Below are 24,831 nucleotides of genomic sequence, written 5' to 3'. Positions count from 1 at the left end.
TTTTTTTTTTTTCACAGAAACCCGACATTTTAACAGGGGTGTGTAGACTTTTTATAGTCACTGTACATGCAGACAGTTTGGAGTTTAAATGATACCCTTTACTGGCCAACAGGTTCACCTTTACAGAAAATCTCACTGGACTCTCTCCCCAACCCCCGCGGTCCTGCTGACCTTGAGTCCTGTGATCTCACGCTGTGACACATCGTATAGTCGCTTTACTGGTCTGGGGATTTGAAATCCCAGTGGCTTTCTCTCCTCTTCTCCCCCAGACAGGACGGGCTACGTTTTCCAATTTTTTTTTCAAAGGTAGCAAAAAAAAAAAAAAAAAATATTATCTGGGAGGTCAAATAGTTGAGTTATTTAATCTTTAGATCAGACCACCCAAAAATATTTCATTTACTACCCTTTCATGCTGAGCCGCTCTGTGCGTTAGCGGTAAATCGCCACTAGTTGTAGCGGCGCTTTTCACCCCCACTAACGGCCAAAGGGTTGAATGCGCTAGAAAAGCGCCATTACTGAAGCGCTTTAACAGCGCTGACCATTCATTTCAATGAGCAGGGGTGGTGGAGGAGTGGTGAATACACCGCTCCTCCACCTCCCCAAAGATGCTGCTTGCAGGACTTTTTCTAACCTCCTGCCAGCGCATGGCTCCAGTGTGAAAGCACTCGGGCTCTCACACTGGGGCTGCAGGGGAGGCGTTTTTCAGGCGCTATTTTTAGCCTGAAAAATGCCCTAGTGTGAAAGGGGTCTTAAAGCTAGAATGCGGAGAACAGCTTTTTACATCTCTGGGATTCTTGAAGGGAAAAAACACTGCCAGGTTTTAGGATGTAAACTAATAAAAATGCCACAAATCTTTATCTGGTACTATGCTGTTTTACATAATAAAATAATTTTGTCAGATTTGATATTGTATCCGGTCTTAAAAAAAAAATAAAAATAAAAAGCTGGAACCTGATGGGCTGCTTGTAGGGAACAACTCCCAACTAAGATTGTGCTTGGTTTTGAAACTTGTTTCTGGTTGAGGTACAGAAGGACCCTCCTCAACCTATGATCCTGGTCAGTCGAGAGATCTTCTCACAAACGTTCCTGTATGTGTGGCAGAATCGCATTTCCTGCCAACTCAGTCAGAACATACAGTCAATGCAGTGATAAATTGCAATAATGGAAAAAGTCACCATATGACCATTCACCCGTGTCTACGACTTAATCCAAGAGAGAGTTTACCACTTAGATATATGTATGTTATCTTACTTTGCTGAAAATTTGGTCTAACATGACTAATTTCAATTTAGCCTGTCAGCACATTACATAAAAAATGACCTGCAATAACCCTTCAGAGTAAGCAGACAGGACGGATGCAATCTTTCCTATACAATCCTATTTTCATTAAAGTGAAAAGCAAATCAGCGTGTGAAGATCAAAAGACAGACCTAGAATCACCAGACATCGCCAAGCCTTTTATGGGAATCCCAACACTACAGAGGAGAACTAGAACAAAATCTTCCATCTGAACAAATAAAAAGAAATGTAGCCTTGGGTCCCAGTACAATGAAAAAGCATCTGGTCTTTAATATGGGCCATATTTCTTCCCATTTGTGAGTGGCTAATTTTTATTATCCTTTAATACAGGGGTCTTCAAACTACGGCCCTCCAGTTGTTCAGGAACTACAATTCCCATCATGCCTAGGCATGTCTGTGAATGTCAGAGTTTTACAATGCCTCATGGGACGTGTAGTTCTGCAACAGCTGGAGGGCCGTAGTTTGAGGATCCCTGCTTTAATACAATAAAAAGCACCTTTATACTACCCTTATGTATGTTTGTTCATTGTAATTGCCAGACAATGAATGTTGTCAGCCAGCAACTAAAGCTGGCCATACATGGATTGAAATTTGGCCAGTTCAGCAGGGACCGGCCGAGATTCGATCCATCTATGGGCAGGCCGATTGTACCCAAGTCAATCCAACGTGTTCTGTCGGCAAGGAAGACTCAAACCCCCCCGTTGTGAGAGGCATTCCCCAATCCCAATGTGGGAAGCGACCGATTTTATTTTCTCTTTCTTCCACCTGTGGTGGAAGGAAAGAAAAAAAAAATTGGAATCAGCACGCTTTAGTGCTGTTACAGGCAGGATGTTCAGGTAAGAAACTTTGCAACAGATTCACAAAAGATTAATATTTGCTCCAAGAAACTGGAAATAAAGGAGGCATGCCAAACATATTAAATAGATTTTTGTGTTTACATATAATTTAAGATAAAACTATTGCCAGAAGTTGTCGGACACCCCCATCCCCTTTTCAACTTCCACAGGCATTAAGACCCTTTTCACACTGAGGCAATTTTCAGGTGTTTTAGCGCTAGAAATAGCGCCTGTAAAGCCCCTGAAAACTGCCTCCCATGCGGCCCGAGTGTGAAAGCCTGAGTGCAGATTGCAGATTTCAATATACTTATAAATGCCAAGGAAACCATTTTTTTAGGTTTAACAATTGGTGCCCAATTCTCAAGCAGCCATACATTTACAATGAAGATATTTTGCCTAGACACAAAGCGAGACCTGGTCTCCGGTTCCTTGTACTGTACTACCTTGTACAGTTGTACACTTATTTAATACTATACGTTCTTGTTTATTACTTCTCATTTTTGCCATATACACTATCTAACCCAGATGTGTTCGGCAGAGAGCACAGCAGGTTCAATTGTTTTGTCTAAGTGGTTGTAAATCTGCTGCAGACTATGAAAAAAAAAAAAAAAAAAAAATTCAAGTCCATGGTGATGTTTGACTTTTGTGCTTTTATTGACTACATGGTGCTCCATGTCCCTCCTGCAGCCAGAGGACATATTGGGGTTAATTTACTAAAACTGGACAGTGCAAAAGTTGGTGTAGCTCTGCATAGAAACCTATCAGCTTCCATGTTTTTTTGTCAAAGCTTAAGTGAACAAGCAGACGTTAGAAGCCGATTGGCTACCATGCACAGCTGCACCAAAGTTTGCACTCTCCCATTTTAGTAAATCAACCCCATTGTGACACATAAAAGAAAACTGCACTTGCTGGTCCCAGGGAAAAAAGTGCCACATCTAGGCCACAGATCATCCTTGGGCAAGTATTCATTGTAAAATAGAGAAAGATGATATCATTACACCACCATTGCAGTGCATATTAAAGGAAGCCTGACCTGGCTGAAAAGGTTTCCAGTAAGTAAAGTAAACAGTGCAGGCGTCTTGGTAGAAACACTCATACAAGCCCATATACAAATGGGCTCCACAGGGATCAACTAGCAAAGGGGCTTGCTGGCATGACAAGGTACCTACAATTCACCACAGTTATTACGATAAAAATATTTCAGGTCAAGTAGACTTTAAAAAAGGACCTGTGGAGAAATAGCAGCATTATAAAATTTAGTAAACACCTGGAATTAAATTTCTTAAAAATGGTGGGAAAAAAAAAAAAAAAAATCAGACATGAGTTCGGAAGGGCTTGTTCACACCAGCGGCAAGAATGGCGGTGAGAATGCGATATGCAAAATTTAGCAAGGTCCATCACAATGTGCATAATTATAAATAGAATAAAAAAAAAAAAAATTATTTATATATTAATATATATATATATATATATATATATATATATATATATATATATATATATATATATATATATATATATATATATATATATTTATATTTATTTATTTATTTAGCATTGAATTCCCTTACCTCTCTAATTACACTATAAACCCAAATTACGTAGCAAAGCGTGCAGTTTTCACTTTAATTTTTCCCTGCATGCTTGCAGGCAATTATATTTGTAGAATAAGCACAACAGAAAATGTTCAGCTCAGACAGTAGGTGGGCAAATAAGGGCAGACACATGCCTCTCAGGCTTGTTAAGGTGACAAAGCTGTCTTGAACTCAAATTCGCTGAAAGACAGGGTTTTTCGTTTTTTAATAACTGGAGAGACTCTAGGGGTCTCCATCATAAATGCCTCCCCCTGCTGATCCCAAGTCGGAAGGCAGCCATGTTGGGTTGGCAAGACTATCTGGGAGATATGTAGCAGCCCTGGCACTTGGGGGATGTGGCACTCAAGTGCTGGTAGTTGGGGGATTTGAAGTTCTTGTGCTGGTACTTGGGCATTTGTTCATGGGGTCCATCGCTGGTGGCAGCGCTGGTACTGGGCCTGAGAATTTGATCTTGGGGTCTATTGCTGGCAGCTGCTTGGTTTCCAGAGCGCCGTGACCTTTTAGGAGGGATCCATTCTTCCTCCTATTCATTTGATGATCCACTACTATCGATCGATTTGAATGCTGAATTTGATTCAGAATTGGCATTTGAAGCTGATGAGAACTCCCCGCTGCTCATCAGTCATGGAGAGGCTCTGGAACACCTCCTCACTGGTAAAAACTTTCTTGGACATTTTTCTGATGGGCTGCGCAACGGGTGGCAGGCAATGGTCACTGATGGCAGACAGGCAACGGTCACTGATAGCAGTCTCTGATGGTGACCAGTGCACTTTATGGGACTGATAGGTGAGGGTCACTAATGGGTGACAGGTGCACCGCTGATGGCAGTCTGTCTTTATGGGCACCAATGTGGTGACTGTAGGGCGACAGCTGCAATGGGGGTGGGGGGGGGGGGGGGGGGGTGTTGGTGAAGTCACTGACACTACACAGATCGGTAACTCACTGCTCCTTTCTCTCCTCACACTGGAAACATTGTGCGAGGAGGGAAGAGCCGGTAACAACTAGTTACCAGTCTGGGTTTACATTTTGTGATCGGCTGTGAATGAATGACAGCCAATCACATGGTAAACAGCCGCCAGCCATTGGCTGTTTACCATTGTCTGTGACGAGCAGTGTTCCTGGGAACACGCCGACATGACCGCACATCGTGCTCCCGATCGTAATCACGGCTGATCACATGCTAAACAGCCATGCCCAATGGCTGTTCACCCCTGACGGTGACACGCTCTGTTTCAGGGACACGCCACCGATTGTGCAGGGCTGCACGCACATGCCCTGTTTGAATGGGCTGATATCGGCCCAGGACTAGAGCCGCCCCGGCGTCATATGACGGTGGGCGGGCGGCAACTGGTTAATCGTTAGGCTCCTTTCACACTTGTACGACTCCAAAGTTGCGCCAACTTTGGATACAACTGGCTTTGACCAGTGATAATGGGCAACTGTTGCATTGTATAACTTTCATGCAATTTTTGAGGGTTAACATTGAAGTCTATGGCCCTCAAGTTGCATGAAAGTCAGACCAAAGTAGTAGTGCATGAACTTACTTTTGACATCTGCTGGTAATATCACAACCAGTGAACAAAGTCAGTGAACACAATCTGTGAAAAAAGGGATACCATATATAAAATACATATAGTGAAATAAGCATGAGTATTAATCTTCGTTATATTAAGTCAGTCCATTTGGTGGTGACACCAAAAAATAAATAATATAAAAAGTGAAAATTGTGAAGAAGTTGATAGAAGATCAGCCACCACTCCTAGTAAAGGCTTACCAGAGAGCTTGGACACAGATGGGCATATACCCACTGGGTCAATCTAGCTTGTAAAGTGGGGCTCCTCGGTAACAGCTACCGCAGAGGACACAATTCCTGGTGGCCGGGGTGCTTGCAATGGTGTGTTTGTTAAGGATAGGTCCAATCAGGCATCAATGGTATATGTTAAGGAAATATGAGAGCACATAGCGTGATACTGTATAAAACTCACAATATATTTATGGAGGGTAAAAACTCACATTTTTGACGATATAAAAAGCGCTTGTAAATAAAATGTCGGCAGTGCCAGTGGTATCAATAGTCCATCCCGACACGTTTCATCCTCTAAGACGTCATCTGGGCCCCCACTGGCACTGCTGACATTTATAAGCGCTTTTTATATCGTCAAAAATGTGAGAGTTTTTACCCTCAATAAATATATTGTGAGTTTTATACAGTATCACGCTATGTGCTCTCATATTTCCTTAACATATACCATTGATGCCTGATTGGACCTATCCTTAACAAACACACCATTGCAAGCACCCGGGCCACCAGGAATTGTGTCCTCTGCAGTAGCCGTTACCAAGGATCCCCACTTTACAAGCTAGATTGACCCAGTGGGTAAATGCCCATCTGTGTTCAATCTCTCTGGTAAGCCTTTACTAGGAGTGGTGGTGGATCTTCTATCAACTTCTTCACAATTTTATTTATTTTTTGGTGTCACCACCATATGGACTGAGTTATTATAAGAAAGATTAATACTCATACTTACTTCACTATATGTATTTTATATATGGTATCACTTTTTTCACAGATTGTGTTCACTGACTTTGTTCACTGGTTGTGATATTACCAGCAGATTCACATCAAGCGGTCCTATGGACCATCTAATTGTCTATTAGCGCTGCGCCTCTTTATATTTTTATGTTCTTTGCAAGATTTGATCACTTGTTGTGTCAGCTGCTCACCTATTTTATTTATAGAAGACAGCGCGAATTATATATATATATATTCTTACTTTTGACATCGCTGCAACTTTAAGTCGCACATATATGAATGGCTATCATTGAAAATCATGAGGAATGACTTGTCATGCGACTTTGATGTCCAAAGTTGCAGGACAAACTTAAAGTGTGAATGGAGCCTTAGGGAAGAGCAGGTGGTTTCAACTGTTTAAGATGCTCTGCTATTTGTACTTAATAAAGACCAGATGTTAATAGAAAGTATGTAGTAAAATATAGTCAGGACTCAATCTGTACTTGCAGATATAACCTTAAAAACAAATTATCTACAAAGAACCCAATAAACAGGTACCAAGTATATGCATACAGGAAACTAAAAGATCTTAGCGAAGTGTAAACAATTTTCGTGGAACATTCTCACAGGAACTAAAAGTTTAAACTGAAGCCCAGGAAAAATGTGAAAACCCAGAAATTTAAAGTGCAAGTCCAATGTTTAAAAGTATGTAACTCATCTAATAAATTTGGTACTGGTTTCTATTATTGTAGTGATAGAACTGTTCTGACATATGATCCTCCACCCCAGCTGTCTGTGGAAATCATGCATCACACTTCTAGTAGGTGGATCCATAAACACTGTACCACTGTAACTATGAGCCATGGATTTCCAGAGTAAAACCATTAAAATGCCCCACCTTTCCAACACACAAATCTAATTCAAATCTATTTTCCAAACACTACTGCAATCTATATAATTTGTAGCCAGTCAGACCCTACAGTTATCACAAGGTCTCCTATGGCCATATTTAAGCCTTTTGTCACACTCATTAAAACCTCTGCCCTATGAGTATATGGGCGATACAAGGAATATGGGCAGTACTGTTATTGTTCTTGGTTCCACCCAAACTCAAAAACAGAACACCCATGTACACTCACGTTATTAGTAGCTACAGATTCTGCTGGGACAAATGATCCATGAAATTGCCATCAAAACCATTATAATACACTACCACAGATCAGCAGGTTTTAAAGTATACATTTTTAATATGATCAGGTTTTATTTTTATCAAGAAAAACTGAGAGTGGTAAACATTAAACAAAGTTAAGAGTAATACATGGGTCCCATCAAAGTTCTTCTTCAGTCAGTACAACAATAAATTATATACTGAATGTGGCAATAGACATAGTAGAGTTTGAAAGGGTTGAAGTTGTAGGTCACTATAACTTTATTCAGTAGACGTGGCAATAGTGTTGTGAGAGGGAACCTATTTCTATCCGGTCAAAAAAAAAATAAAAAATTAGCCAGGTAGAAAGGGCAAGTTTACCAACTGGGGTAGCTGGTTAAGGTGGGGGTGGGGCAATCACGGGGGGGGGGGGGGGTTGAAGACTAGATGGGGGAAGCAGTGAAAATGGTGTAATGGCTCTAGAAGTTGGGCCATTGGGCAAGTGTTATGTAGTGGAGGTTACAATGGCCCTCCCTCCAGGATACTGACAGATGGTATAAACTTCACACACCCATTTAGCCATAGTAGGGTGGGGTTGCGTTAATCTTCAAAGTCTGTAGAGATCACAGGCGTGTTCGTGTTCCTGAGTGCACATGGGTCCCACAACCTGGCAGGGTTCCGTTCCACAGTTTAAGAGACCCCCACCATGGTATTCGGCCCTTCATATTCAGCAGAAGCAACAGCATAACACACAGGGGTTGATTTATCAAAACTGTAGAGTGCACAGTCTGGTGCAGCTCTGCATAGACACCAATGAGCTTCCAGGCATTTTCTTGTCAAAACTTAATTGAACAAGCTGAAGTTAGAAGCGGATTGGCTACCATGCACAGCTACAACCAAGTGAGCTACTTTGTTGACAGGTTGCTTGTAAAGACAGATACTGCACAGCATTGGATACATTTGTGACCTGTGAGTCTTGCAGGCTGCACTGGTATTGATTCAGCATTGAAGCAACATAGTATCAACTTGCCGTCTCTATCAGTTTAGTTTGCCTTTACATACAGACGTTAAGCTGCTGGTTCTAGTCTCTTCTGATCCATAGCTGCTTACATGGTTTATATTTACTACATCTTTCAGGATGTTTCATGATGACATGCTTTGTCAATATACCATTCTATGACAGTGTTCAAGACTCCGTTCACTTACGTTGCGGCAGCAGTTCACAGCATGGAGTCTGGTGCGTCCCCGTTCACCTGTTCAGGTGCAAATCCGGTCCGAATTTGCACTTTAATTGGAACAGAAGATACACTAGACCCTTCTTCAATGCGGACCACGGCCGCCCAGGAGCTGCGTGAACCGGCTCTATTGAGAGCCGATCACACTCTCCTGTCAGTGGGAAACCAGCATCCAATTCACATGTGTGTGAACCCAGCCTAATTGTGTGCTGTTCTGTTTCTACAAATGTATTTGGATTCATCTGTGACATTTAGGCTTGGCTCACACTGCCACAACCTGAAAGTCACGCAGACTTTGCCAGGAGACTTCATTGACGACTTGAGTACTACTTTGAGGCACAAGTCTGATAGAAGTCGCCTTGAAGTAATACAGGAACCTTTTCTAAAGTCGGAGCGACTTCAATAGTGCCAATTAAGACAGCTCTCATTGACTAACATGGGATTTCACATGTCGTGTTACTTGGGGTCTCACAAGTCGGATCCCATGTCTTGGCAGTGTGAACCAAGCCTTAAAAGGGGTTGGCAACATTGTCATTATTTTAATTACACAGTAGGAATTCTTGGTCTGGGGGTATCCATCCTGTTCAGTATTTGCGCTCCAATAAAAGTTTTGTTTGCATTTTTTCCTTATTACCATTTCTTGTTATTATTGTCAAAATCAGTAATGGGTTTGTAAATAGTCAAGCTCTTTTCCCAGAAAGGTTTGATCAAGTGGCATGCATGCCAGACAAAGGTTATAGTTCCCCTGTCTTTAAGGCATCACCTGCGGTTATCTGAAACTGATCAGAGGTAAATATAAAGACAGCGATACCAGCACAAGATAAGTTTATAATTATGCTCCTGTAATCTACTAGAGATATGGCAGAAGGTAGGTGAAGGCCCTGTCCCAACCCGAAGGATCTATAGACTTCTGTAGCTCGTATTCCCATTTTCTAGTACAGATGTCCCCAAACTGTGGTCCATTTTCCAAACTGGCCTGCTGCAAGATTTTATCTGGCCCACACCAAGGTCAGTTTCCTCTCACACAAGTCTTTAGGTCAAACCCCTCCACTCTCCAGGCAGGTTTCCCTGGTAGTGTAGCATAGTTGGTTGCTAGGACCCTCTGCATTCTGACAACCAATCACATGCTTGGCCCAGCATTTACTCCATGCAGACCTGCTTCTACAGCCATGCTCCTGGGCTCTACAGGCTCCCAGCCACACTGTATGTGTGTGAGGCAAGGAAGGGGGGGGGGGGGGAACGGACTCATTTATTCTGCCCTTGATTATCTGTAAAATATAGGATATGGCCCTTATACTGAATTTTGGCGAACCCAATTTATGCCCTGCTGGGTTTCAAAAATAAGCTTTTAGTGGAGCAAAAGGACATATGTCGGTTTAGAGCAGGGGTCTCCAAACCCCGGGCCGCTTGTGTCTTATCCGGCCTGCAGCTCACCCAGACTTTGCCAACAGCAGCTGCTGTTAGCAGTACGCCTGGCAGGTCCCAAACAAAGCCGCTCACCCCACACCTTCCCATGCTACCACGCTGTGCTTTAGGATTGGCTGCTGGGACTGCCAATGTCCTACCAACCAGTGATGTCATCAGTGCGGCACCTCGCGGCTACCCGCCCCGCTGTTTGTATTAAAGGTGTGTGTGTGTGTGTGTGTGTCAGCGGGCGGGAGTCGGGAGGTGCAGAAGAGCTGAAGTCAGCTCGCACTGAGGCAAGAGGCAAATGTGCTGAAGATGTACATGTACAGGACACTCTGATGGGGACACTGATGATGGACACAGATATGGGGGAGACTGATGGGGACACAGAGGTGTGCAAAGGCTCTGATGGGGACACAGATGTTCGGAAAGGCTCTGGTGAGATTATACTTATAATGAAAAAAAAAATAAATAAAATGGCCCGCGAATATTTGTAAAATTTACACTGTGGCCCTAAGGCTAAAAAGTTTGGAGACCCCTGGTTTAGAGCCTTGAGTTAGAAGAGGCGGTATGAGGTCTGGTAAAAGGAATAGTAGAAGAGTTGAAGATGTTTATACCAGGCAAGATTTTAATTAAAAACAAGGGTGAGCAGGTCTGTCAGAGTGTAGCTTGTGACTTTGGAGAGTCTTAAGTGTTCGAGTGTCATCATTGGCTTACCATATTAAGAAATTTGATTTATGCAAGACTGGGGAAAAAAAAAAATCAGGATTATGAAAGACCTAGTTAGACTTACCGGTGACGGTATTTCTAAGAGCCTTTCAGAACAACCTTGGAGAGGAGCGCAACTCCGCCCATTTTCCAGGAAACACATGCAGCTTTTAAATCCCTCCTCTTCCACCATGGCCTCAGTTATTGTGGTCTCCGACATACTGGAAAACAAAGCACAGAAAACAACCACGATACACTTAAACCACTTCTAAAGATATAAAGGGAGGGAAATAGCAGTTGTCCTGAAAGGCTCTTAGAAATACCATCACCGGTAAGTCTAACTAGGCCTGTCTCCAAGCGCCTTTCAGGACAACCTTGGAGAGGATAAACCAAGAATCTTACCCTAGGGTGGGACTACTGCCTGCAGTACCTTCCTGCCGAAGGCTTGATCTGCGGCGGACAGCAAGTCCAACCTATAATGTTGGAGAGATGTTGAGTAGTTGGACCAAGTAGCCGCCTTGCAAATTTGATCACGTGTAGCACCGGCCCAGGAAACTGCTGTTGATCTTGTGGAATGAGCAGCAATACCTGAGGGGGGTATTTTTCCTTTGCTTCATAGGCCTCCATCTAAGCCATCTGCCCAGCGTGCTCTTGGAAGCTTTCTCCCCTTTACATGAGCCTGAGAAAACCACAAAGAGGGCATTTTTTCTGAATTCCTTAGATATTGATAAGAAGTGAAGCAGGCATCTCCTTAGGTCCAAAGTGTGGAAAGCTTCTTCTTTTGTATTGGCAGGAGCTGATGAGAAAGTGGGCAAAACTATTTCCTGTGAGCAATGAAAATTTGAAGAAACTTTGGGCAGGAAAGCTGGGTCTGTCTGAAGAACCACTCCGTCTGGAAAAACTTTAAGAAAAGGTTCCATGACTGCCAGGGCCTGGAGCTCACCGACTCTTCTTGCCGAGGTAATGGCCACTAAGAAGATTGTTTTCAGAACTACATTTTTTAAGGATGCTTCCTGTAAGGGTTCAAACGGAGCCCCCGTGAGACCCTGTAAAACAATAGATAATTCCCAGCTGGGAAAATTTTTGGAGGTCCACCGGCCTATTTCGTGCTAGTGCCCTGAAGAATCTCAAAATTAAAACTTCTCTGGATAGAGTCTTTTCGAAATAAACTGAAAGAGCCGCCACCTGGGTTTTTAGGGTGCTGCCAGTCCCTTTTCCATTCCATCATGGAGAAATTCAAGGACTGATACAACACTTTTTACTTGAAGGCTTTTAGAGGTACAATAGGAATTAAACTTCTTCCATACCTTCAGGTATATGGCCCGAGTTACCTCTTTTCTGCCTGGAAAGTAGGGTCTTTACTAGTTTATTGGATAAACCCTTGGATTTTAGGAGATCTTCCTCAGAAGCCAAGCAGTTAGATGTAACCAGTCTGCTTCCGGATGAATCACAGAGCCCTGTGTTAGAAGGTCCTCCCTGAGCGGCAGCCTCCACGGAGGCTCTGTGCCCAAATTTAGTAGTGTGGCAAAGCTAAGGTCTTTTTGGCCAAAAGGGAGTGACCAGGATCATGTTGGTTCTCTCTTCTCTGAATTTCCTTAAGACCATCGGTATCAGAGGGAGGGGGGGGGGGGGGGGGGGGAGCCATAGCTCAGTTGGTAATGCCATGGATGTGCGAGAGCATCTATGCCTATGGCTTGGTCTTCTCGGTGAAGAGAAAAGAAGTTCTGAACCTTTGAGTTCTGTTGGCCGGCGAACAGGTCTACTTGGAGTTGCCCCCATGTTCTGGAGATCATCAAGAAGACTTCTTGATTCAGACACCACTCTGCTTCCATCACCCTCCTCCTGCTGAGTAGGTCTGCTAGCAGATTCTGAGAACCCTTTAGGTGAATTGCCAACAGAGGCGACATTCTGTTCTGCCCAGGAAAGTAGTTGACTGGCTAGTTCCATAAGTCCTCTGCTCCTGGTTCCTCCCTGCTTGAGCACTTATGCTACAGCGGTCATATTGACTGAAAGGACCTGAACGTGATGTCCCTTCATTGCTTTTTGAAGAAGACTGAGAAAGATGGCTTTTAGTTCCCGCCAGTTTGACGATCTTCGGGCTTCTGTCTTGGACCAAATCCCTTGAGACGTTAGGCCGCCCATGTGGGCTGCCCAACCCCAGGAACTCGCCTCTGTTAGATGCTTGTCTAGTGGAAAGACCCAGAAAAGACCTTTCGTCAGGTTGGCCAAGTCCCTCCACCACAATCGTGCTCATTTTACCTTTGAAGTAAGTCTGATCTGCTTTTCCAGTGAAACCTGATGCGACCATGTCTGTAAGATGTTCAACTGAAGTGGTCTGGAATTAAATCTGGCCCACTGTACGGCTGGGATCGATGCCGTGAGAAGTCCTAATACTGCCATGGCCGATCGGACTGAGATTGAGATATTCATTTGAAATTGTTTTACTGCAGAAAAAAAAAAAAAAAAAATCTTCAACTTCGCCTGTGGTAAGAAAACTTTCTGGAGCACCGAATTTAATGTATAACCCAGAAACATAATTTCTTGACTTAGTTCTAGATTTGATTTTCCCAGTTTGAGGAGCCACCCTAGGTCCCTGAGGTGTGTCTGTGATATCTGGAGATTTGTCACCACTTGTTCCCTGGGAGTCCGCGAAGAACAACAGGTCATCCAGGTATGGAATGACGGAAATTCCCCTTAACTTCAGAGGCTCCAGGGCTTCCCCCATTATTTTTGTGTAAATCCTGGGGGAAGATGAGAGTCCGAAAGGCAGAGCTTTGAACTGAAGATGCCAAACCAATGACCCCAGGTTGATGGCCAATCGGAGGAAACGTTGGGAAGCCTGAGCAATCGGGACTTGTAGGTAAGCATCCCTCAAATCTAGGGAAGCCATGAAGCAGTCTGGAGTCAACAGTTGTTATTGAATGGATTGTGTCCATCCGGAAATGTTTGTAACTAATTGATCTGTTTAAGATTTTTAGGTTCAGGATCAATCGATACTTCCCAGAAGGCTTTTTCACCAGAAAGATGTGGGAATAGAAGCCTCGGCCCTCCTGATGTTTCGGGACCTGGACGATTACTTCTTGTTGGATCAGATCCTGTAATAGGTTAGTCATTGCTGAAGCTTTGTCCCGATCCTTTGGAAGAGCCGTAACGTAAAGCCTGCTTTGGGGGGGCTCCGAAGACTCCAGACTGTACCCCTGAGAGATAACATTCCTTATGAACAGGAATGAAGATGTTCTGTTCCATTGTAGGAGAAAGGCAGACAGACAATCTTCCCGATACTGGGACAAGACTGTCACTTGTTTTTGGGAGGCTTGTCTAGGGGAGATCTAAAAGAGAACTCCTCCTCTACCCTTACCCTTTTGGGGGGCCCAACGGTTCTTGTTATCTTCTCTACTCTTACGGGGCTGTTGAACAGCACGAAAATTCTTTTTAGCTGTTTGTTTCTTTTTGGCAGGGAAAGCTTTTTTCTTGTCAGTTGTCCTGTCCAAGATTGTTTCCAGGTCTGGACCAAAAAGAAGATGCCCCGAGAAGGGTAGGCCACACAATTTAACCTTGGAAGCTGTGTCGCCCGACCAAGTTTTTAGCCAGACAGCACGTCTGGCTGAATTCACCAGAGCTGATGATCTTGATGCCATCTTTATTGATTCAACAGATGCGTCGGCCATGTATTTTACTGCTTTGAGAATTAACGGAAAGGATTCCAAAAGCTCTTTTCGTGGCGTCCCCGCCTCTACATGACTCTTCAGTTTTTCCACCCAGCATTCTAGGTTTCTTGCCACCACCGTGGAAGCCATAGCTGGTTTGAGGCTGGCCGACGTGGAATCCCACGCCTTTTTCAAGAGGCAGTTTGACCTTTTATCCATCGCATCCTTCAGCACCCCCATGTCCTCAAAGGCTAGGTCTGTGCGACGGGACACTTGTGAAAAAGCGGCATCCACCCGCATTTTTTTTATTCCACACTTCAGACTCTTTGTCTTCAAAGGGAAACCGTCTCTTGAGGGTTTTGGAAAGGAAGGGGCCTCTTTCAGGGTCCTTCCATTACTTCTTGACCGCATCCAATAGAATTCTGTGGACTGGGAACACCCTGCGTTTGGTGTCATCCAGACCCTGGTACATTCTATCGTGAACCGGCAATTGTACTTTCTCCTGAATGTCGAGGGTCGTGTAAAATCGCTTTCAAAAGGTCGTCCACTCCCTCTAAAGACAAATTTGTACCTAGAGCCTCGGCTGTCATCTTCCTCACCCGAATCCCTGAGGGAGGGAAGAGTACTTGCCCCCTCGACCTCTGAGTCTACAAACTCTACAGGCCTAGAGGAAGATGCCCTAGGACTAGGTGGTGGATGCTGGGTTGCAACTTGGCTTGCTGGCTGGACCAGCAATGATTTGACTGAACTCAGTGAATTTGTGAGTTCACATACTGAGGAAAACAAGTCTTTATATTGCTGAAATGTTTCCTCTTCGACAAGATCCTTAATGCAGGATCTGCACATGGCCTTTTGCCACGAGTCTCTGAGAGGATTCTTGCATGAAGGGCATTTCCTTTGACTTGGTGGGTTCAAATGTTTCGTTTTCCCTAAAACTTTTTCCTGAAATGAGAGCAACAGCATCTTACTAAAATGCTGAACACCTTCGAGAGAGAGAGAGATCCCTTAGTGCTGAAACCAATTTGTAAGCATTCATCCTTGGCTATGAGTATACTGAATGTACTGTTTTTATTGATGTAATTCGTTTAAAAAAAAATTGTATATATTGTATATATTTTCTTTTTACATATTGTCGTTTTGTGTATCTTTGCACCTTGAAAGTCCCATATCCTCTTTATGTGCCTTCTTTTATCTAAAAACGGGATGTTGGTGCCATATTTTTGTTAACTTTAGCATTGATCGCTGACCACACAATTTACTGTGTCTATAGGCAGTGTGGCTTAGCCCTGCTCCCTTGTCACAGGACTTCACTGATAACAGCGGGGCCAATGGCTCCCACTGCGTCAGCAAGGCCTGTGAGCAGGGAGAAGGGGAGAAAGATGCTGAAGATGGGCTCAGTGCTCGATCAATACAGGACTCGGGTAAGTTTAAGGGGGCGATACACATCCTGAAACATTTACCGTAATGCAGGGAATGCTTTAAGAGAAGAAAGAAAATGCTTAGGGTTTTACCATCACTATAATGCAGCTCTGTAGTCACTAATCCAATTATCATTAAATACTTTTTTTTGCAATGCAAGCAGCATACATGCTCCTCTGCATAGACTGTACAGTATACTGCAAGAGACTGAGAAAGTGGGACGGTGGATTACCAGAAGAAGCCAATCAATTGTGCTCTAGTGCAAGGAGCACTATGATAGAAAGAAAGAGCAGAATGATAAAGAGGTGTGCTCATCTATGCAGTCAGGCTGGAGGCCTTAAAAAGGAGTTGTAAAGGCAGAAGGTTTTTTTTATCTTAATGCATTAAGATAAAGTGTGTGTGTGTGTGTGTGTGTGTGTCGCCCCAGCACCCCCTAATTACCTACCTGAGCCCATTCTCTCTCTCTAGCGATGTCCACGATCCCCTCAGCCATTCAGGAAACTCCCCCTGATTGGCTGAGACAGAGCAGCAGCACCACTGGCTCCCATGGCTGTCAGAATCAGTCAGCCAGCCAGCCAGCCAAACAAGGGAGAGAGGGGGTGGGGCCAGGGCTCCGTGTCTAAATGGATACACGGAGCTCTGACTTGGCTTGGGTGCCCCCTGTAGCAAGCTGCTGGCTGAGGGGAACTCAAAGGAGGGAGGGGCTAGGAGCAGCAAAGAGGGCCCCGGAAGAGGAGGATCCAGGCTGCTCTGTGCAAAACCAACTGTACAGAGGTAAGTTATAACATGTTTGTTATGTTTTATTTTTTTTAAATGAGCCTTTACAATCACTTTAAGTGAAAGTGAAACTGCAGCAGAGAATGATCAGGTTCCCCTCCCTAGACAAAGATGTGGAAAACTCAGCACTAGATGGACATAAATACCAATCCTTTGTATGCATTTCATCTGTATTTGTTTGCCTAGATCTTCTTGGTAAGAAGCTGACTACCATGCTCAAAAAATACAAAATAAATATGTGAAACCTTGTGAGCTACTGTGTTAATCTAATTAAAGCTGCCAGCACTAAACACACTTCCTAAACATGTGAATAATCAAACTAAAATAAAAATAAGTGCAGCGCTAAATACAAAGTATCCCCTGAGGGATATATAGTGAATTCCATTCAATAAACGATCTATAAAGTGCAATATGCAAAATGTGTTCTTATATAAATCAAACAATATGATAAATGTTAAAGTGCAATGTGCAGATGTTATCCATAAAGTGTCTTTTTTTTTTTTTATAAAAAGGAAGGATGGTGAAAAAAATCGTGGCAATCAATTATATGTGCAAGTGCTGTGCACAGATGGGCAAAGTAAATAATAGCGGATAAAAAAAAAAAAAAAAAAAAAAAAAAAACATAGCACCATCCCAAAAAAATGTGACAAGCATGTAGCCAGTGAAAGTCCAAATTAGATTACCAAAAACAGTCCCAAACACAATATTTCTTCAAAAGTGCTGATGTGCAATCAATGCTCCAAAGTGCTATGGTGCTCAAATTTCACACAAGTGATTCGTGCTTCACACACCCCCCAAGTGGTTAGACTCACCAGATCCAATTGACCCCTTAGCAGTACAGCATGTGGGTCAATCAGGCTTAGGTTGGTGAGCAGAGTGATGAGATGCCACTTCAAAAACGAATCTTCCATGCGTTGAAGATTTCTAGGCTTTTTAAATGTGCCTCTGGAAATGATTAATCCTTTGAAATACTTCTCATAGTATTCCTTCTTATAAGCTGCCCGTAAACTCCAGTCACATCGATCAATTAAACAGTTAAGACTCCTTGCTGCTGCTTGTGAACGCCAATCACATCGGCCACATGCAAAGCAATCAGATCTGGCAATAGTGCTTTATCCTTTTTAAAATGTTATTATATTCAAAGAGGTCATAACAAATGTGCACTCACATTTCAAAAACTTAAAACAAGCCTGTGTGTAATATGCTTATACCACCAGTGCTAAGACTAATACGTCACGTCTTAACTGACTCTGCAGCCCCAGCCGTCAGCGTTCCTTGCGTCTGTTACACTCAAAATGGTGCTTCCTGGTTCCACGATTGTCAGCCTCTCAGGTCCCGCCTTAGGGGGGTGTGTGAAGCACGAATCACTTGTGTGAAATTTGAGCACCACAGCACTTTGGAACATTGATTGCACATCAGCACTTTTGAAGAAATATTGGGGGTTATTTACCAAAGGCAAATCCACTTTTCACTACAAGTGCACTTGTAAGTGCAGACGCTGTAGATCTGAAATAAGGGGAAGCTCTGCTGTTTTTATCATCCAATCACGTACAAGCTAAAATGCTGTTTTTTATTTTCCTTGCATGTCCCCGTCAGATCTACAGTGACTGCACGTCCAAGTGCACTTGTAGTGCAAAGTGGATTTGCCTTTCTTAAATAACCCCCATTGTGTTTGGGACTGTTTTCTGTAATGTAATTCGGACTTTCACTGGCTACACCCTTGTCACTTTCTTTGGATTTTGTCTTGGTTTTTATCTATATTATTTACTTTGCCCATCTGTGCACAGCACTTCTACATATATAATTGATTGGCACAATAATTGATTTTTACAAGGACACTATATGGACAATATCTGTACATTGCACTTTAATATTTATCATATTGTTTGATTTATACAAGAACACACTTTGCATATGGCAATTTATATATTGTTTATTGAACGCACTATACATCTCAGCGGGATGCTTTGTATTTAGCGCGGCACTTGTTTTGATTTTAGAAATGCTCAAATACAGCACTCATGCCCTCAGCAGCAGTACAGCCAGCACAGCTGCATCTGGTGAATTAATAAAATACAAGTCCTGTCTGTGACAGACAGCTTGTAGTCCTCAATGACCTGAGGGCGCCAATGAGCGTCCTTGTAATTCATTACTCTTCCTCCAGCTTTCTAACAGAAAACCCATACAGACGTACAGGAAAGAAAACTGGAGGGAGAGTGTGCAGGAGCCTGCTGTTGCACCCATGATCCACTGATCGTGGGCGCAATGCTCTGCAGGCTCCCAAGGGAAAAAAAAAACTCCACACTTTTTTACCTGCAAAAACATGTGCATTTATTTATTTTTAAGGTGAACTTAGCCTTTCAAGTGTGCAGTACATCTATCTTCTAATGAAGTGGCCAGAGAACCATGAAACGCATTGACACATTTTACAATCAATACCTATTTTTATAAAGCTACCATTTGGGTTTTACTTTTTTCCCCCCAGCATGGGTGCTTCTGCTATCCACACTTTTAGCTCCATTTTGGGGCTCCACCCTATATACAGGGACATGCGGTCCTTATGCAGGTGCACACCTTACCAAGATGAGGACATTGAGCACTTCTGCTCCATGCCCACCACTCGACCACAGAGAGAAGGGTAGGGATGGGGACGTCACAACCATAACTTTACCTTAATAGAAAAATGTTCATATAAAGACATTTCCAATGATAAAAAAATAAGAATGTACATTGGAAAGAGGCAGTGGGGGAATGGAGGGTGATTGCTTTGTTGACTAGAGTTCTGCTATCAAGGTGAAAATTTTTACCTTAAAGAGCTTCTGAAAAAAAGTGTTTTAAAATACACCCTTTTATCAGCCGATTTCTGTATAGATTTTGAAACATTAGAAAATATTGTAATTTACAATGACATGCTTTAGTTAAATACATCACTCTAATACATAGAACAATCTGCAAAAACAGCTTCCCTTTTCACAGCTATTCCAGTTGTGCCTACATCTTTTCTATAGTCACTTACCCCACACCTCTTACATTTAGGCCTAATGTACATGGGACGCTGAGGCAACCTCTTCTGAACAATTTTTTTGAAAGCGGTGTCACCCGTTTCGCTGCGTTTGCCTCTAGGATTGTTTCTTTGAGATAACATAAGACCCTCTCAAAGCACTAAAAACAGTATTTTTTAACTATTTCAGCTATTCTGTGAGACCAGAGTGAGTAGTAAGCAGCTGAGAGAGCAGCAGTGTACTTATATCTACCTCAATTTCGATGCTTTTACTATGGATACCATAATGAGCATATGTGAGGAAATTAAAAAAGCCAGATATTAAATTCCATGCAACTATGTTTGATCAAGTCGGGGGTCAAGCTCAATGGTGGGATCATCTGGTTCAAATCTAACAACATATAGGTCAAATTCCAATTCTACTTTGGCTAACAGCAATGCTAGTGGTGTATTGGATTGGATCATGGGCTCATTAGGGGTATATAAATGGTCTATGAAGCGTTGCAAGCAATTACTGTACAAGTTTAAAAAAAAAAAAAAAAAATTTTGTGGTTTTTCATCATTGGTTATCATTTTTAGGTTTTCTAATGTTAAAAAAAAAAAAGGGCACCTTTAAAAACGCAGCTAAACGCCGGTACCGTGTTTAGCATCTGAATTCATTTTTTTGTCTTCAAAGAAAGGCCTCTAAACAACATTAAAAGGAACCTACGTACATGTACACAAGAACATTGGATGAGATCAGGGGCCGCTGAAAAAAGCATCCAACTGCCTCTGAACATCTGTTTACCATCCGTTTTTTTATATCATACTGTAGAGTATAAGATTTGCTATCATTTGAGCCCAGTCTTGCCAAACAGAGTTAATCCATCTCTGAACAATCCTCTTTTATTGTTCAGTGAGACAATTCTTGACAAACTGAGAAAAACTTTGTCAAATCCTCCCCCTTGCTGTGAGTGACAGGTAATTTACATCTCGTGTACTAGCCTAAGAGACATGCAGTATTTTTAAATTCCCACCCCCACTCCTTTCTTCAGCAGCTCTGCAGGGATTGGCTGTTCCACACCTCAGCATGATTTGGCATGCTGAAGTCATGTGGTTACTTTCTTGTCTTTTCACTGGATGTTAGAGATCATAGCAGAAGTTCAGTGTTAGAAATACACAGGAGAAAATGCATATTGACAAGGGGAGTGTAGAGGTGGGCGGGGAGTCTACTGACATCACGACTCCACCCACCGAGCTCCAGACAACAGACCCACCCACAGAATCTGCAGTTTTTCGGGTCTAATAACAGACAGAGGGGAGACATTTGACAGGTAAAGATACATGCAGGAGGCATGTATATCCTCATAGATAACCTCTATGGCAGTAGTTTAGAAAGGATGACATTGGGTTTACATCCACTTTATTACAATCACCTATCAGAGCTTCCATCCTATGTGCATTCCACCTGGGAGGAATCACCTGATACAACCACCATCTGGGATATCACAGACAGACTCCATCAAATAGTAATGGCTTTGTGTGACTGATGATAATTACCAGCTACAGCTCATTCATTGATGGCGTTTGTCTTCTCTGTTTAAAATGAATGAGTCACTTACTACTTAAAGACTGCTGATAGGAAGCTGAGTAAGTGCTGCACAGTGGCCAAATGTAACATTCTTGCTGGAAACTGTTATCTTCTGTGATGTAACCTTCAATACCCTGTACTGCACTAGTTAGTAGGTGCACATCTCTTCTACATACTGTGTGGAATGGTGATTCATCAGTGGTAGATACACAGACCTTACATCTAGCCTAAGATCTTAGAGCAGATAATTCACTATTCAATGTTTTCCATTTCGTTTTTTAATTCAAAATGTAAAGCTTTGTCAATGAGGATATCCATTACAAAAGGTCAGGTCTGATTGGTCAGATCGCAGAGTTATTACCTTCCTTCTCTTCAATAGGTCATGTGACATCATCAGGAGGACTTGGAGCTTACAAGTGGCATAAATGCAAGTACAAAGGGTCAGTCTACCCCCCCCCATCCCCCATCAATGCAGGAAAGTGGCTCATAGACTGAATCAGACATCAGCTTACTGTAACCATCCAGACTTCCAGAGGAAAATTCTCTGCCTGGATCAACACAATCCCCCCTTCTGCTCATAGATCTCACTTCATTTCTAATCACACTAAAATTATATATATATATATATATATATATATATATATATATATATATATAAAATCTCCAGAGGAGTGAGACTACACAGCACCGGTATGACAAACACTATCTTCACTATCTCAGGGTCATCGTGTCCCTGGAGTATTTAACTGATATCATTTCATCCACCCATAAATTAAGTGACAGTTTGTCACCCCCCCCCCCCCCAATATCACATCACTCTACATCTCACCCCCCCATATACTTCTCACACCACCCCCCATTCTCCTGCTCTTCTATTTATCCCCACCCCTCTCACACCCCCTATTACAGCCCCCCCCCCCCCCCATATCTCACACCACTCTACCCCCCAATATAGATCTCACACCCCCTGAGCACAGTGCCGGGTCACGTCGCCCTGTCCTCGGATATCATTGTCCCGGTTGGCAGTGCTTGGAGCGGGCAGAGTGCCGGGTCACGTCGCCCTGTCCTCGGATTTCATTGTCCCGGTTGGCAGTGCTTGGAGCGGGCAGAGTGCCGGGTCACGTCGCCCTGTCCTCGGATTTCATTGTCCCGGTTGGCAGTGCTTGGAGCAGGCAGAGTATCGGAGGAGCGCCTCTCCCAGCATCCTTCTCCCGGCTATCACACCATAACAACCCGTTCCTCCTCATGACGCACTATATTATTATATAGTACACAGAGCGCAGCCCATGGCCGGCACATAGGGGAAGGTGTCCGGACAGAAGACATCACTCACCGATACAAAGCGGCGCTCACACTCCGGATCTCTCCAGTCTCTCAGTGCCGATTATTCAGGTAAATGACCGACAGTAACCTCCATCTCCGGAAACCCGCCGGATACGTCATCTGATTCGATAGGGGGCAGCCAATCAGTGATCCCCCTCTCTCCCTCCCTTTTCCTTTTCCTCCGTTCATCAACTAAAGGGGATTCCAGCTGGCGCATGCGCAGTGTCTGTGTGCTGACCATGTGTTGTGCAGACACCAGAGAGCTGTGTGGAGGGTGTACTGTGACTGTAATGTGTCCGCCGGCCAGACCAGCAGGAAATGACTCCTTCTTGGAGCATGTGTGGAGGGTGACAGGTCTGAGGGGGCTGCCTTGTGATGAGCTCAGTTATTTCTTATGGATGGAGATTCACTGGGGATAACATCCCACACTGCTGTATCCTCTCATAATACAATCAGCTCTCACATAGACAGCTTCCCTATAGTCAGGACAAAGACTTGTCAGCCATTGTGAGTGTCATGGCTGGAATGAGTGTATTATAATATCCCCATGTGAGGGCCGGAAATCTAAACATAGTGTGACCCGTAGACTAGCAGGGACCCTTGGCTTTCCCCAGCTAATATAATTACAATCGCAGCACATCGCAACGCTGTCTCCCAAAAGAACCTCCTGGTCCTTTTTAAACAACAAGCTTTTATTGCGTAAAAATCACACTGCGATTGGGGTACCATTAAGAAGTAATGGCATCGCAAACGTGTCCCGCATTTTTCCGCGATTTGCAATCGCGGGCAGAATCGCAGCGATTCCACCCGCAATTCATATCACCTAGGTGTGAATGGAGCCTGAAGCTTTGACAAAATACCTGGAAACTGATTGGTTTCTATGCAGAGCTGCACCTGATTTTGCACTCTCGAGTTTTAGTAAATCAATCCCTGTATGTCTTTTCCTGAATAAAAATGTCCTTTTTCCTGTCTACAGGTAAGCAGCAAAGCCCATGGGAACTGTGCACTGTCTGTGTGTTCTGTAGGTCTGTATACAGAATTTCTAACACTGTACTTGCCTCTAGGGTTGCCAAACTATCAGCACCCCCACAGCCGCTCCAGGGGTCTGTGGATTTGAAATCCCCATTCTTCTCTCTCTGCACTTCCGGGATGGACCAAATGGATTCTGATTGGATATCTGACTAAATAGTACAGACAACAGCTGTGCCATATAGCTGCTCTGCTATTGTTACCATTAGAAACAATGGCATGGTACTCTAAACTGCCCTAGAAGACAACAAGCTTGAATCATAAAGCTTTAAAGTAGGCAAAACCTTTTTTTTTCATTTTGGATAGAGTAAGGAAGGGTCAGAACCCGTCAGATTTTTTTTTTTTTCTTGCCAACTGTGTCCTATTGCACATTGCCTATCGCCCGAGAAGTGGTGATTGGTCGGAGGTGTCACGTGACCCGTGGTGGTCATGTGTCCTGTGAGATGACAGGTACCTGATGCCGGTCTTTGATTGGCTGAGAGGAAGCTTGGGGAGTGCTTTACACAGATGGTCTGTGTTATGGTAGACACGGTTGCCTGTCTCTGATTGGCCGAGTAGCGGCCATGAGACAAGAGTCACACAGCTGACTACTATTAGATGTATTATTATGGCTATATGTACAGCGTGGTTTCAGATATCCAGCTATATGCCCCTCTAGATGGACAATTGTCCGAAACATGTCGGGTTGCTGACTGCTGTTACTCTGTTACCACGCTAATTTCCAATCCTATTTTTATTCAGCTTGTGATCACTTGTTCAACTTTTTTATCTGATGCTTGTGAAACGTCTGCTGTACCGCTGATGATTTCAAATAAACTTGCTTTTATCGTTTCATGCACCATGTGGAGGTTCCCTTTTTTTCCCTATGTGGATGACATTGTGAGAGCTACATCCTTTCGGCAACCAGCGTATTGGGAGAGGTGAATCCATCCATCCATCCATCCGATGACCTACAGTCTACCTTGTCTCTGAAGTCGCTGTGTATGCAATTTCCGGTACTGTCCATTGGCACGCCTCACCGAGTTTCCAGTGAACACCCATAGGATCATCTGGATCCACAAGCCCTTATGACACCCCGCCGTACGGTGAGAGTGTCCATCCCTTCTGGTAAGCGCATCCACCTTACTATTTCTATATGAAATCTGTATGCAGGAAGATTGCCCACCAGATGTAACAATCACTACGGGGATCTCATCAGTGCCACAGTTTGCACAGCGTTATCGCTAGAGTTTTTTATGTATGGACCTTATTCCTTTATATACCACTATACACTGCTGTGATGTAGGGTGATATATATTATTCTAATTAGATGATTCATGTGTGTAG

General features: G+C 43.4%; 1 protein-coding gene across 3 annotated transcripts in view; it reads right to left on the bottom strand.

The window, feature by feature from the left end:
• The window catches only part of ACSL4 (acyl-CoA synthetase long chain family member 4), a 105,957-nt gene extending 83,355 nt beyond the window's left edge, over positions 1-22,602 (bottom strand). Inside the window, exon 1 of one of the 3 annotated variants that reach the window (XM_073599367.1) lies at positions 22,487-22,602. The gene's annotated coding sequence lies outside the window, so the exon portion shown is untranslated. The remainder of the gene's footprint in view (positions 1-22,486) is intronic. The other 2 variants (XM_073599369.1, XM_073599371.1) reach the window with 2 other exon arrangements.
• Positions 22,603-24,831: the final 2,229 nt, after the last annotated feature.

Source organism: Aquarana catesbeiana, linkage group LG09, assembly GCF_042186555.1.
Source record: "Aquarana catesbeiana isolate 2022-GZ linkage group LG09, ASM4218655v1, whole genome shotgun sequence".
NCBI classification, from domain to species: domain Eukaryota; kingdom Metazoa; phylum Chordata; class Amphibia; order Anura; family Ranidae; genus Aquarana; species Aquarana catesbeiana.
This window is presented reverse-complemented; position numbering and strand designations above follow the sequence as displayed.